This window comes from Solanum verrucosum, unplaced genomic scaffold, assembly GCF_900185275.1.
Source record: "Solanum verrucosum unplaced genomic scaffold, falcon-dt-bn FXZP01000130.1, whole genome shotgun sequence".
Lineage (NCBI taxonomy): Eukaryota > Viridiplantae > Streptophyta > Magnoliopsida > Solanales > Solanaceae > Solanum > Solanum verrucosum.
In genome coordinates this window covers 450068-462922 of record NW_026020341.1, presented here as the reverse complement: position 1 = coordinate 462922, position 12855 = coordinate 450068, and the positions used below count along the sequence as shown (strand labels likewise).

At 35.5% G+C, this 12855-nt stretch overlaps 1 pseudogene; it reads right to left on the bottom strand.

Moving 5' to 3' along the window:
- Nucleotides 1–7603: 7603 nt before the first annotated feature.
- LOC125837329 (uncharacterized) lies at nt 7604–8664 on the bottom strand (annotated as a pseudogene).
- Between the last annotated feature and the right edge of the window lie 4191 nt (nt 8665–12855).

The following is a 12855-nucleotide window of genomic DNA, read 5'->3' as shown; positions in this document are numbered from 1 at the left end:
AATATTAATGAAATAAGAGTAATTACATAATAGAACCTCATCAAATTGAAATAAATATATACATTATTGCATTTAATTAATAAAAATTTTCATTGACCATCTTCATAGGTTTGCGTGAATAAGAGATATATATGACGATTCACGTTGAACATTCACAACATAATCTGCAATATTATTTTTTGCTAAGCTTATTATTCAAATCGTGCTTAAATAAGCAATGCTATTTACTATAACATATATTTTCAAAAAAGTGGTTAGATGACAAGAAAAATACAAAGCGAATATTGTCTATAAGGTAATATTAATGAAATAAGAGTAATTACATAATAGAACCTCATCAAATTGAAATAAATATATACATTATTGCATTTAATTAATAAAAATTTTCATTGACCATCTTCATAGGTTTGCGTGAATAAGAGATATATATGACGATTCACGTTGAACATTCACAACATAATCTGCAATATTATTTTTTGCTAAGCTTATTATTCAAATCGTGCTTAAATAAGCAATGCTATTTACTATAACATATATTTTCAAAAAAGTAGTATATCAAAAAAGTAGTATATATATATATATATATATTATTATTATTATTATTATTATTATTATTATTATTATTATAAGTGGGAAGGTTTTGTCTTCAAAGTTGAATTACAGTTTTGCCCTTGTAGTTAATTAAATATTTTAAAAACCTAATTAAAATATTATTACTTAATATTTTAATTATTTTTTAGATTATGAGTTATTTATTACTTATTAGCATGAAAATTAAATAATTATTAATTATATTGTATAATGAATTAGCCAAAATAAGTAAAGTAACTTGTATATGCTTTCCTTGGCATTAGATTTACGTGATTCAACTTCCTAGCAGTGCATGTATGGTGAAGAACCCAATTACAAATTAAATGCAAGTGCATGTATGGTGAAGAACCCAAGAGTTATTTGTATGACTTTTTTTTCAGCAAGACTTTTGAATTTCTATATAACATTAAGATATATTCCCTAACTTATAAATACACTTGTGTGCTTCATGAGATCAACTTTCGTATAAAATTTGTCATGAAGTAGTCTTAATTATTTTTTAAATTTTACTTGTTTCGTTAAGATAATGAACCATGGCAATGCTCATGATATGAACGAATTGTCATCAGATTCATTATCAAGGTGTGAAGAATAATGAAGAACTCCATGACTCTAATTGTTGCTATATATATACCTCAACAACTTGACGGTAAGAGATTTTTAAAAATTAGTCACATATTATTATTGTATCTCTTGATTGTTTAATTTCGATACTACTTCTCTTTTGCTTCTTGTATCATTTGATATTTGTCTTGTAGTCATTAACTATTGTCATTTTTCAAGGTTGAAGAGATGTTAAATGAAAGAAAATCTACAGATGCACACATATATTATGCTTTGTTTGTAGATTCTATTATATATTTATTCTTTTATATTTGATCAATTTTATTTGCTTTTTAGATTTAATTTTGTTGTTGTTTGTTTTATCCTTTTCATCCAAGTCCCCAATATATATTGCATGGAATACTACTATACCCGTCATAATGATTATTTTTAGAGTCGAAAAGCCAAAAAACTCTAATGTTATTTTTTCTTTATGATGGTTACGAACTTTGTGGTGACTAGGTGAACAAAAGATGCACACTATATATATTTGAAGAAACCTTACCCCTAGAACAAGAACCAGGTTCTTGTATATTTGCCTATGACAGAACACTTTAACAGCCACACAATACTTTTGTTAAAAACTTCCTCACTCAAGGAAGGAAAAACCTTGTTTTATTATTTAACAACTATGTCATGATTACAACTCAATATTCAATAACCTCAAAAAACTCTCGACTAACTATAGTCGACTAACTCTACTCTCTAAGAGGCCAAACCCACCTCTTGTTACAAACCTCTCAATAACTCAACTCTACAAGAAGCCAAACTCACTTCTTGTACAAAAGATCTATGACAATGATTCTAACTATGAATCAAAAACACTTTTCTCACACAAGAGATTCTAACTATAGAACTTCTTGAATTCTATTCCTAAGAACTCCCAATATAGTAGGCTTTTGCGTATTTTCTCACTCTTTCTTCCTCTTGTTTCTCGATTATGCAAAAGACGATTTGTCTCGTCTGCTTTGACATCCTTTTATAGAGTTGGAAGATTGGTGTCCGATGTGTACAAGGAAACGAAATAAAGTTGTGTACGAAAATGATTTATTTTGTCCTTTTATTACAAATCCTGTTAGTACACAACTTCCTCTTTTATTTGTTCCCTTCTTTAGCTCTGCTTTCTTATTTTAAAGTTTTCCTTCTTTGACTCTTCTTTTTGAACTCCTTTTGAAATCGGATTGCATATCAAGATGTGTCTATCATCAAAACTTCATAAATCATCATTTTCCCCCTTTTTGATGATGACAAATCGTCTACTCCTATTTTCCTGTACAAATCCATTATACAATGCACACGACTGTTATATGTACAACACTAATATATAATACTATTTTCCCCCTTTTGGCATATCAAAAAGAAGTAAACAGAATGAACAAAGCTAACCAAAATTCAAAGCTCTGAAAGAGCAACATCACACAGATCACAACCAGATGGCTCTAGGCAAATGAAAGCATCAATCTATAAACATAGGAAACAAGAAGAGCAACATGCAGAAACACAGGAAACAGAGAATCCAAGATACATCAACATTTTAAGCTCATGCAGAGCCCCACAAAAATATTCAGTCTAACCAAAATCACAAAACAAGCATAACAAAGGTTGTTAGTTCAAAGACACATAAGAAGCTGGAGCAGACAACAGGAGTCAAGAGGAAGATTGGCTGAGGTTTGGAGGACAGGATGAAGAAGAAGCAAGCAACTGGAGGACCCGGTCCACTCGAGCGTTATTATCAAGCTGTTGTTGTACCAACTGATCTTTCAATCTCCTAACCTCTTCTTTAGACGCAGTTAGCTCAGTTCGCAAGGACATATTCTCATTCTGTAAAGTCTCACACTGGTCCCTTGCAGCCTGCAGATCCTTGAGTAAACGAGTGACAGGGCCAGACGCCCTTGGATAGGCAATGGGAACTTGCGCAGGATCGGCAATCAATCCACACTCAGCAAGAGTAGACTGAGTGAACATATCGACACGCGTTAAGGCTCGCCCCTCACCTAATGGGACAACAAACGCAGTGAACACTTTTGTGAGAAGATTTCCAAATGCCAACTGGTGAGAACCAGGTTGCGGATCAGCGACTCTGGCCATATGTTTGATCATAAGACTCGGCCAATCGACGGGCTCCTTTATTTCTAAGGCATTGGCAATTCCCATGTCACGAAAAGACGTTATGTGTCGCCTATGACCCCTAGGTAACACCCCTTTATGAACCAGTTCGAACAACAATTTATGCACATGTGCCATCTCACCTTTCAATACCTTCCTAGCCTTGGAGGTAACCCTTCCTTGGGAATATTTGGTTGTGAGAATACACTGCTCATCTGTAGCCCAAACATATTCAGCAAGTCCAACAGAGGGTATATATAGAATCTCCCCAAGGCGACTACGATCAAAAACCAACTCCACCCCTTTCACAGTGGATGTCACCACATTTTCTTCCAAAACCTTTAGATTTGTATAAAATTCCACAACTTCCTTTCGTGTACCAGCAACTTAGTATCAAGAAATAAATCCCCCCATCCCTGAAAGTTAAGCAACTCACATACCCTTTTTACCACATCTATAAAGAGAATATCCGGGTGAAAAGTTCTACCCCTAAGCACAGTTTTAGTTCTGAAATACTTTTCTTTTCCCATTTCCAAGAATTTTTTCATGTTTTTACTTGCCTTTTTCGACTGGGAATAGGCTCCAGAAGGGTTAGATGCAGAGATATCATCAGACTCAGAATCAAGAATGACCGGCGATGAAGATGGTGGAACGAGGGACTTACCCAGATGACGGAATCTAGCCCTTGACTTCGCACACTCTTGCAGTTGGGCCTGACTCGCACTACGAGTAAGTGGCGTGCGAAAGGGTTTCTGCTTGACTGCAATGTGCTTGTGTGGTCGTTTTGGTTTCTGAGGATGTAGAACACTGAGGGGAACATCATCACGATCTTGTTCGAGTGGGTGAGTGGGTAGTGACGGAGGAGAAGTGGTGCCGGTAGTGGAAATAAGGGTTCCGATTGGTGACAGTGGTGGAGAAAAATGGCGATTAGGGGTTGGGGTTTCTGATAGTGGGGATAATGGAGATGAAGTGGAGGGCTCGCCGGAGGCGTATGTTGGCAATGGTGACTATGGGCAAACGGGGACGGGATTAGTGGGAATTGAGTCATGGGGTAGTGAGGTGATGAAGGTGTCTGTGGAGTGATTTTCTCCCCCCTGAGACTGTGCATTGGGGGATGGTAGCATCGAACGGGATCCTGTCGACTCAGAGGAGCTCTCATCGTTGGAGTAGGCAACAAGGTAATTAGCCATGGGAGAAAATTGGATTTCTTGGAGACAACTTGATTTTTGGGTGTTTTGTGTTTTGTTATTTGTGAGGGATGAAGTGTTAGAATAATCTTTTGAGAGGAAATATTGGGAAGGATAAAGTAATTATAAGGGTCTGACATTGATGAGTGACGGTTGGGTTTTTCTTTAGAGGTGACTTATGGGAAAAGATAAAAGCATGTACAATTTTTGTAGAAACTTTCCCGCGTAGGATATGAAAAAGAAGTGTGGACCAGGTGTCTTATGCATTTTGATAGTTGACTATGTTAGCTATAAATGTGTATTGCATAGATAAGTATTAAGTGGGATGAGATGCATACCTGATATTCTGAGAACCCGGTTCTAGTCACGTCAGCATTCTTGCTCATAGTCATGAGAGATGATGAGTAATGTCATTTAAAACAGGTCCATAGGTTGTGTCCTTTTGATGTATACCTGAAAAGGTACCATGATGAGTAAAGGAGAGCAGGTTCAAAGTTTACAACCTGTATCAAAAGAAAGGAGAAAGAAAGATTTATCAGTCTTGAAATACAAGTCCTAGAGCGAGACGATTTTTCTTGTCTACCAAATAACCTGCATAGTCTGCGTCTGCGAACCCGACTAAATCGAATGAGTCTCCAGCTAGATACCATAGAACCAGGTTCACTGTGCCTTTAAGATATCGCAGAATTCTTTTTACAGCCTTTAGATGAGATTTCTTAGGACAAGACTGAAATCGTGCACATAAGCCAACGCTGAACACAATATCAGGTTTGCTAGCAATTAAGTATAAGAGTGATCCGATCATCCCTCTGTACTTTGTATCATTTATTGGAGAACCAGGTTCATCTTTGTCAAGTTTTGTTGTTGTGCCAATAGGTGTCATTTGTTTTGGCTTCATTCATATCATATTTCTTTAGCAATTCTTTGATGTATTTCTGTTGATGAATAGATGTACCTGTTGCAATTTGTTTAATTTGGAGTCCTAGGAAGAAGTTTAGTTCACCCATCATACTCATCTCAAATTCGCTATTCATTAGTTGAGCAAATTCAACTCCTAGTACTTCATCAGTTCCTCCAAATATGATATCATCGACATAAACCTGAACTATAAATAGATTTTTACCTTGCTTTTGAAGAAACAACGTATTGTCTATTTTCCCTCTAGAGTAACCGTGTGTGAGAATGAATGTGGACAATCGATCGTACCATGCTCTTGGTGCTTGCTTCAACCCATACAGTGTTTTATCCAACTTGTATACATATTCAGGGTGTTCAAGATCTTCAAAGCCAGGAGGTTGTTTCACATATACCTCTTTTTGCAGATAGCCATTTAAAAAGGCACTTTTAACATCCATCTGATAAAGCTTGAATTCCATGTGAGCAGCATATGCTATCAACATTCTAATTGCCTTCATTCTTGCTACGGGAGCAAAAGTTTCATCATAGTCTATTCCTTCTTCTTGATTATATCCATGCACGACTAGTCTGGCTTTGTTGCATATGATCTACCCTTGTTCGTTAAGTTTATTTCTGAAAACCTACCTTGTTCTTATCACTGTTCTGTTTTGAGGTCGTAGAACCAGGTTCCATACTCTGGTTCGTTCAAATTGATTCAGTTCTTCTTGCATAGCAGTAATCCAGTCAGGATCCAACAATGCCTCTTTTATATTCTTTGGTTCAATTAAGGATACATAAGCTGAGAATGCACACATGTTTCGTAATTTGGATCTTGTATGGATTCCTAAATCTAGAGGAGTGAGAATATTTTGGATAGGGTGTGAGCTTTGGTGTTTCCAGCTGTGAGGTTGATTTTCATGGGTGTTTTCAGAGGAAGGGGGACCTGATTCAATAGTATTTTCATCTTTTGTCACAAGTGTTTTTTGAGGGAATATGGGATCTGGCTCATTGATTTTTGATTCTGATGGGTTTGTCATTCCTATTTCATTTTGATCATCCTCTGAATTCTCTTCTATTGAGTTATTTCCTTCATCAAAGATAACATGGACACTTTCCTCCACACGATTTGTTCTTTTGTTAAGTACTTTGTAGACTTTACTTTGTGATGAATATCCGAGAAAAATTCCTTCATCGTTTTTGGCATCGAATTTTCCTAAGATATCTTTGTCATTGTTATGTATATAGCAAGTGCACCCAAAGGCTCTAAGATGTGTTAAGTTTGGCTTTCCTCCTTTCAGCAATTCATATGAAGTCTTGTTTAACACTGATCTGATCATACACCTATTTATAAGATAGTATGCCGTGTTTACGGCCTCAGCCCAGTAGGTTTTTGGAAGTTTGCATGACATCAGCATGGTTCTTGCGATATCTTCGAGTGTTCTATTTTTGCGTTCAACTACACCGTTTTGTTGTGGTGTTCTAAGTGCTGAAAAGTTATGCTCAACACCATTTGTGGCACAAAATTCCAAGAATTTTGAGTTTTCAAACTCTAGTCCATGATCGGAGCGGATGCTAGTGATTTCCTTGTTGAATTTCTTCTGGACCAGTTTTGCGAAGATTTCGAACATGGTATATGTCTCATCTTTTGTTGCAAGGAATAATGTCCATGTGAATCTTGAGTAGTCGTCTACAATTACGAATACATACCTTTTGCCTCCTCTACTTTGTACACGCATGGGCCCGCATAAATCCATGTGAAGTAGTTCTAGTGGCCTGGTAGTGTTGACCATCAATTTAGGTTTGAATGAGGATCTTGCTTGTTTCCCTCGAATACAAGTTCCACAGACCTTATCATCATTAAGGCTTTTGGTTGGAAGCCCTCGGACTAGATCCTTGGATATGAGTTTGTTTATTGTCGAAAGACTGATGTGTCCCATCCTTTTGTGCCAGAGAATAGACCAATCAGTGACTGCGCTGAGACACTTGAGTGTATTTTCCTTAGGATTCATGATATTTGTCTTATACACATTCTTATGCCTTTTTCCTAGAAGAACTAGTTTCCCGGAGGCTGAGTTTGTCACCTTACTTTCTTTAGCTGTGAAGAGCACACTGTTTCCTTTGTCACACATTTGAGATACGCTAAGCAGATTATGTTGTAGTCCATTCACATAGTACACATTGTCAATTGCATGAGTATGCATTGATCCAACTAGTCCAATTCATTGTATTTCTCCATTTTTTCCGTTTCCAAAGGCCACATTTCCTCCTTTGAAGTTTCTCAGTGAGAGAAAGTTACGTTTGTCCCTAGTCATGTGCCTCGAGCACGCGTTGTCCAGGTACCATTGCTTCAGCTCTTTCCTCACTAATCCCTGCAATTAACATTTATGAGCTAGTTTTGGGTACCCAGATCCACTTGGGTCCCTGTTTATTACAAAAAGGATGAATGAGATTCTTCCTAGCCCATCTAGGGAGGGGTTTGGTGTTAGGAATTTGTTTTGTAACTCTCTTGGGATGTGGCTTTCTTAAGTAGGTTAGATTATTTTCATAAGTAGTTAATTTCCTATGACAATCGTAACTTTTATGCCCAGTAAATCCGCAATGCACGCATAGACAATCTATGTTGGGATTTTTTACTTGGGAATTTTTGTCGAAACCTATTCCATGTTTTGTAGAGGTTTGACTCTTGTGAATATTATCGAGTAGTATGGAGGACCTGGTCCATCTCATACTATTTTCTGCTTCAGCTTTAGACATATGAAGTTCTTTGTTCAGTTCTTCATTCCTCTTAGTCATGGAATCTAAGTTTTTATTTAGCTTTGTTATTTTGCTTAAAAGGCGGTGATTTTGTTTTTTCAAGATTCTCATTTTCTTCTCTTAGTGATGCCTAGTCTTCCATTATTAGTTCCCTTCTCGAGTCTGCAGACTGATATGCATTAATGAGAGTGTATAATAATGACTCTAATTCCCTTTTTGAATATGAGCTAAGATTATTTTTTACGTGATGAAGACTTACCTTGCCATGTATGTCTTCCTCCTCATCCTTTTCAGAATCTGATCCAGTCATAAGTGCTTGGATTGTTTCTTGTGATTTACAGATGTTCCTCTCTTCTTCTTCTGATTCTGATATGGCAACTAGAGCAAGAAAGTCATATTCATCGGATTGCTCGATCGCAAGAAGTGACTTATTTTCCAGTTCTTCATCCTCAGATTCTTCTTCAGATAGATTTCCCATTGCTGCGAAAGCTTTCTTCATGGACAGATCTGCCTCTTGATTCGTCATTCGTTTGTTTGAGGGAATATATTTGTCATTCTTGATTTCCCTTAATTTTTCCGAGGTGCCTCTTTTCTGCTCCAAAGCCCAAAGTGGGCAAAACTTGATGAAGTGATCTGGACTTCCACACTTATGACACACTTGTTCTTTTGTATTCTCATTTGTTTTCTGAGGATTTCTTCTCTGAAATACTTGCCCTCTCTTTAACATTCTGGAAAATCTTTTGGTCATTAGTGCAATATTTTCATCCTCAAAGTCTTCTGGTACAGTAGCCTTTAGGACCAGGTTCTTTTCCTTTCTCTTCCCTCCGATTTCTTTTTCTTGATTTTTCTTGAGTTCATATGTGATGAGATTTTCAATTAATCCGTCCATAGCTAGCGCATCCAAATCACGAGCTTCAGTGATTGCTTCAACTTTGCTTTCCCATGATTCAGGGAGAACACTTAAGAGTTTTCTTACTGCCTTTCCATTCAAAACTATTTCTCCCAAAGAGTACGTCTCGTTAATGATTGAGGTGAACCTGGTGTGCATTTCTTGTATAGTTTCACCCTCTGCCATTCGAAACAATTCATATTGCCTGTTTAGATTATCGACTTTAGACTTCTTTACTTGAGTTGTTCCCTCGTGAGCAGTTTGTAAAGTTTCCCATATAGCTTTAGCATCCTGACATGATGAGATTCGGTTGTATTCATCTGGATTGTTCTGGATAGCTAGTTTGTCTGCAACGTCCCATTTCTTCCTTTCTTTTGGTATCTTGGTAACTCCATCAGTTCCAGTTTTCATAGGTATGGTTGGTCCGTCCAGAATAATTCCCCATAGATCAGGGTTTTCTCCGATAAGGTGATCCATCATGCGATTTTTCCACCATCCGTAGTACTTTCCATTGAACAGTGATGGTCGAGTTTGTGAAGCTCCTTCTTGTGGGGTTGGTGGTGCTGCCATTGATTCTTTTCAAGATATGAATCTTTTAACGAAAAAGACCCGCTCTAATACCAATTGAAGAGACCTTACCCCTAGAACAAGAACCAGGTTCTTGTATATTTGCCTATGACAGAACACTTTAACAGCCACACAATACTTTTTGTTAAAAACTTCCTCACTCAAGGAAGGAAAAACCTTGTTTTATTATTTAACAACTATGTCACGATTACAACTCAATAATCAATAACCTCAAAAAACTCTCGACTAACTATAGTTGACTAACTCTTCTCTCCAAGAGGCCAAACCCACCTCTTGTTACAAACCTCTCAATAACTCAACTCTACAAGAAGCCAAACCCACTCTTGTACAAAAGATCTATGACAATGATTCTAACTATGAATCAAAAACACTTTTCTCACACAAGAAATTCTAACTATAGAACTTCTTGAATTCTATTCCTAAGAACTCTCAATATAGTAGGCTTTTGCGTATTTTCTCACTCTTTCTTCCTCTTGTTTCTCGATTTTGCAAAAGACGATTTGTTTCGTCTGCTTTGACATCCTTTTATAGAGTTGGAAGATTGGTGTCCGATGTGTACAAGGAAATGAAATAAAGTTGTGTACGAAAAGGATTTATTTTGTCCTTTTATTACAAATCCTGTTAGTACACAACTTCCTCTTTTATTTGTTGCCTTCTTTAGCTCTGCTTTCTTATTTTAAAGTTTTCCTTCTTTGACTCTTCTTTTTTTAACTCCTTTTGAAATCGGATTGCATATCAAGATGTGTCTATCATCAAAACTTCATAAATCATCAATATTTTTACATCATATTATTTTATTCTGATATTATTCTATAACTTCGAAAGGAAATTCTCTTGCAATCTATGAATTACCTTTATGAATTACCTTTAATGTACTATATTTTATGTTATTCTTTAGAAATACAATAATAGCTTAAATTTATGAATAAATGTGATTGCATGTTTAGAGCTACAAGCCTTAAAGGAAAAAAGTATATTCAAGGTTTTAATATGTATCTATCTAGCTATACTATTAGATAAATAGAATGTCTTAAACTAAAGTAATGAAAAACTAAATAAATCCTATCAAATTGAATGCCCACGTAAAGTTTAAAGACATTATATTTTTACTCTTCAATCAAATTCCTTCTTTTGGAATGTATGCTCCAAATTGTGAGGGCATTTTTCACTAAAGCTAGTGATGATAAAAAAAAAATGTATGACACCCCCAAAAAGAAAATTAAGAAGACAATTGAACAACTTCAACAATGGACTTTTGGAACATAAAATATCTTCCTTTATTGAAACATATTGTTTAATAATACTCATGTAATTTTTAAAAATTAAATATTTATTGATATGGGGTACCTTCAAAGTTGGATTACGATTTTGCCCCCTTAGTATATCACAATTATATTTAATAATTTAACTTCTAGTATAATACTCTTGCCCTAGACCCCCATTTTCTATTCTACCCCCATTCCTCTATGGTTAATATTCAGTTAATTCGAACTTGAGCCCGAATGTTGAATCGACTTTTTTTATTCTTTCTCTTTCCTCCCTTATTCTAAAAAGGGAAAAAAGAGAAAAGAGGGGGAGAGGGATTCATCACCAATATTTGATTGGATCTCTAATTTTCTTCATTCCTTCCCATGACAATAACTAGAATGAAAAAAAGGGGAATGTCAACACATCCGGGAAAAAATGATTAATCTCTATCAATAGACATGCTAAAGCCCTGAACCGTAGCGTACTTAGTACTGGTGCCACAGAGAGATATGTTTTTAGATCTCGCAATGAAAAACCTCCTTCTTTTGTATTATTTGTTGGAATAGATAATATATATATGATCAGATGCATATGTAGTTAAGGGCTGCTTAGAGTTGGACACATAATTCCTAATTCAAATTGAATTGTACAATGATTCGGAAAATAAGATTTTCCTTTTCTTAAAACAGAAAAAAAATACATCCCCTTCTTTCTTACCGAGAATTTCTGAAAAAGACTAATTTATTGTTACGACGGATTATGTATTTATATATTTTGTATATAATTGTATATAAGTATTTTCTATATAATCTATAAGAGAAGTCTTTTCCCTTTACTATTATACTAGATAATTTTTGCCCGTGCGTGCACGGGCCCAATTGTTACCTTATTATTTGGTGTTTTATTCATAGATTAGTCTTGTACTATCTATTAAGCTAGCTCATTATTAATACTTTCACAAGTTTTTGTCATTTAAAATTGCATCAGGTTGTTATAACAACTTTGAGTAATATCAACCATACTCCATGACTCAAGCGTGTTAAGAATAAATAATATAACGTAATTGATTTTGAAACGAACTCAATCATTATGATAAAATACTATCATAATGTTTTTCACACGCATTTTTATTTATTCCAAGGACTAATTCATAATTCTAACTGGTTAATTAGACGACTGTGTAAGTCAAACATTTTGTATTTCCAATTTGTTGTATAATGAATGGAACTTTCTTACTTTCCAAATTTAGTGTAAGTTACACACGAATAACACAAACATATGTGGATTATTTTTGAAGAACTTGCAACTTCGCATATATAAATAATGTGTGTGTACGCACGACAGTGCAATCATCAATGTGTGTCGGTGTACCACGGGTAATGTATGCGTATGTATATTAACAATTTAAAATCATGTTATTATTAATCAATAAACAAGTTTCAACACTGACACAAGGTTGTATAAAATACAAAAATAGATAAATATTAGGTCCGTGCACGCACGGGCAACCACCATCTACAATCGAAGGAAGAGGTGTACAAATGAATGCAGGTCATGAGGTATATGTTTGAGTGTTTCCTCTTCCATTAACAAATACATTGAATTTTGAGTTGCAATATATTGAATTAAATTAGAAGGTTTCCAAATTATGCCCTATATATAGACAGATATAACTTGAGTACTTCATTTGTTGGCTGAGGAATTAAAAATGCTTCGAGCAAACCATGGGGAAACAATTGAACAGACTCTTGCTATTGTCATATCTAATAAGAGTACATAAGCTTCCAACTAATTTCCATGGCAGATGGTATTGGTGCTACAAACTGGAGGACATCTGAGTTTGAGCTATGATCAGAGTGTTTTTTCGCTTTTCGACTGTGAAGCTCAATAAAATTGGGTATATTTGGGAGAACAAGCTCCCTACAATGCAGATGTAATAAAGGGACCTTAGATAAGACACACATCTACTCTTGGTATGTTCTATTTGCGATG